The 3,462-nt window shown below is 42.4% G+C and overlaps 1 pseudogene; it reads right to left on the bottom strand.

Moving 5' to 3' along the window:
• Positions 1 to 1,483: 1,483 nt before the first annotated feature.
• LOC118834668 lies at positions 1,484 to 2,608 on the bottom strand (annotated as a pseudogene).
• Between the last annotated feature and the right edge of the window lie 854 nt (positions 2,609 to 3,462).

Raw genomic sequence — 3,462 nt, 5'->3', positions numbered from 1 at the left:
CCTCTCTTTCATGAGAACTTTTGCCCTGTTTTCCACCCTCGTGGGGCTCTGCTTTTTACTAATCAATCAGGCAACAGCTGCTTGTTAAGCACCTACTATGCGCCAGGCACTGTGCTGGGGGAACACTAAGACAGAACAGTACCTGACCTCAAGGGGCTCACATTCTATTAGGGGCATATGACATGTATTTATATAATCATAAGGAAAATACATACTGAGTTGCAGTTCAGATACTCTGATAAACTCATCTATTCCATGGAGTTGGTGGGTAGGATAGTGTGAGGTATTAACTTATTACACTTCCTGGGTATCACATGTGTAAGTACTTTAACAAATATTCTATTGCCTTCTGGAAACAGAAGGCCTTAATCCAAAGGAATGACTCAAATGGTGGGAATTCCAGGCACTCTGGCAGACAAGTAGGAGAAATCATGGGATCATAGGATTTCAAGCTGGAAGCAACACCCAACATCATCTAGCCCAACTCCTTCATTATTTTTTAACAGATGAGAAAAACTGAGGCTATGCAGGAGGTTAGGTGGTTTGGCCAATGTCACACAGGTCGTAGTAACAGCTGAGGTAACATCTGAAACCACTCCTGACTCTGAATCCTATGTTCTATTTACTATGTCATGCTGCCTTGGGTAGGTAAGACTGGCGGGCCCCTTCTCAGTGAAAGCTGGGGACTACTTAGAGGCCAGAACCTATTATTTTGTCTCTTTACCTTATTTCAATAAAAGAACTAGACTTTTATTCAACAATATAACACACCCAAGTTGCTTGCTCTCCCTGTTCTAAATCATTGTAATAAATTTCTTCTTTACTTTCTTTTTTCTTTAATGTGTACACTTTTATTTGAACTGGTCTTAAGTCAGTGTATAGGTAAAGCTCTTCCTCTCCCCCAAGTACTGGCACCAATCTCATAAAATTTGCAGGGAGATTAAAAAGTCTTCACTCACATCTATGTTAGGGGCAGGGAGAGAATTTAGGGGGCCATGTCAATAGAGCTGACAAAAAAGGAACAAGTATTAAGGGAGAAGATACAAAAAGTTTTTTTTAAAAAAGGATTATATAATTTATATGTAAAGCAATACTATCCTCTTTTTCCCCTCCCCATCTAGATTTTTGTTAATGTAGCTCCTTTGCTCTAGCCGAGGACAGCCTTCACAGAGGCTTGTAATTCTGTAACAATGCATTAAACGATATTTGGAATGACTATAAAAAACAAAAAAACCCCAAATGTACAGAGTCCTGGAGACGCATTGTAGAACTTTGGGGATGTTCACCTCAAACACACTTAGACTGCTCATCACCTTCAGTTTTTAAATCCTGAGTCAAGCGACAAAAAAAAGAACAAAAACAAAAACCCCCAAAACAAATAAAGCCATGCCAATCTCATCTCTTCATCTCTTTTTGGGGGCAATTATCATGTCACACCCTTTGACCAAAAAAGCAAATCAATTAAAAAAAAACCACAGTCCATTTAGAAGCATTTGCAGTAGACATAGACAATGGAGGGCCCAGATTCATCATACTCTTGCTTGCTGATCCACATCTGCTGGAAGGGGGAAGAGATACCAGGATGGAGTCTTCGATCCAGACAGAGTATCTGCACTCAGGTGGGGCAGTGATCTCAATTTTCATTGTGCTGGGAGCTAGGGCTGTAATCTCCTTCTGCATCTTGTCAGAAATGCCTGGGTACATGATGGTACCACCAGACAATACGGTATTGACATACAAATCCTTAGAGATGTCAACATCACACTTCATGATTGAGTTGAAGGTAGTTTCATGGATTCCACAGGATTCCATACCTAAGAAAGATGTTTGGAAGAGAGCTTCTGGGCATCAGAATCTCTCCTTGCCAATGGTGATTACCTGACCATCAGGGAGTTCATAGCTCTTTTCCAGAGAGGAGCTAGATGCAGCAGTGGCCATCTCCTGCTCAAAGTCTAGGGCAACATAACACAGCTTCTCTTGGATGTCATGCATGATTTCCCTCTCAGCTGAAATTGTACCCTCTCTTGGTCAGGATTTTCATGAGGTAGTCTGTCAGATCATGGCCAGCCAGATATAGATGAAGGATGGCATGGGGTAGAACATAACCTTCATAGATGGGCACAGTGTGGGTCACACCATCACCAGAGTCCATCACAATACCACAGGTATGACCAAAGGCATATAGGGACAGCACAGCCTGGATGGCAATGTACATGACTGAGGTGTTGAAGGCCTCAAGCATAATCTGAGTCATCTTTACTCTGTTGGCTCTGGGGTTCAGGGGGGCTTCTGTGAGCAGCACAGGGTTCTCTCCAGGGGCCACATGGAGTTCATTGTAGAAAGCATGATGCCAAATCTTTTCCGTGTCATCTCAGTTGTTGGCAATACCATGTTCAATGGGAGTACTTCGGCTCAGGATAACTCTCTTGCTCTGGGTCTCATCCCCCATGCAGCTGTCTTTCTGGCCCATACCCACTAACACACTGTGATGTCTGGGGCACCCAACAATGGAAGGGAAGACAGCCTGAGGGGCATCATCTCCTGCAAAGCCAGCTTTGCACTTTCCAGAGCCATTGCCAGCAAGGAGAGCAGCAATATCATCATCCATGGCGAACTTTGAAGTGGTAAGTTTAAACGAGAGAGAGAGAGAGAGAGAGAGAGAGAGAGAGAGAGAGATTGAGAGGAGATGGTGCCACACCCAAAGGCAGGGGAGGCAAGTGCATTCTGGGTGGAAGAGTTCACACTTCTTTACTTTCTAAAGGGCTGACCTGAGTTACCCCAAGGCCAGATCAGAATACCAGGTTACCCACTGGTAGTGTGTACCCTGGGATGTAGGAAGTTTTTGGATGGAGGATAGAGGAGTCCCAAATCATGCAGGCTGCTCTTGGAATAGAGGGGTCACCCCACTTTTGTGAACCAATTTATCTTTTATTCCTCCAGCCATATCTTTTTGCCCTGGGCTATAGTAGGGAGACAGTCTATACCTGAAAAGGAAAGCTAGGAAGGAAGATTAGACAGATAGAGAACAATGATCTAAAATCTATCTTTTGTTCTAGCTCAAAATAATTTTCATGCTAAGCCTGAAAGTGTCTTGGGAATTGTTATCCCTAAGGAGAGCAAGAAAGCAAAACTGGCTGTATGAAGAGACTTTACAAATAGATGAGGAAGGAAGGAAATCAAAAGGTAAAGGAGAAAGGGAAAGCTATACCCAACTGAATGCAGAATTCAAGAGAACAGCAAGGAGAGATAAGAAGGTTTTCTTAAATGAGCAATGCAAAGAAATAGAAGAAAAGAACAGAATTGGAAAGACAAGAGATCGCTTCAAGAAAATTAGAGATATCAAGAGAATATTTCATGCAAAAATGGGCATGATAAAAGACAAAAATGGAAGAGACCTAGAAGCAGAAGAGATTAAGAAGATGATGGAAAGAATACACAAAAGTATGATGTAAGAAAGATCTT

The sequence above is a fragment of the Trichosurus vulpecula genome, chromosome 1 (genome assembly GCF_011100635.1).
Source record: "Trichosurus vulpecula isolate mTriVul1 chromosome 1, mTriVul1.pri, whole genome shotgun sequence".
NCBI lineage: Eukaryota > Metazoa > Chordata > Mammalia > Diprotodontia > Phalangeridae > Trichosurus > Trichosurus vulpecula.
The sequence above is the reverse complement of the archived record's forward strand: the minus strand, read 5'-3'. Positions and strand labels throughout refer to the sequence as shown.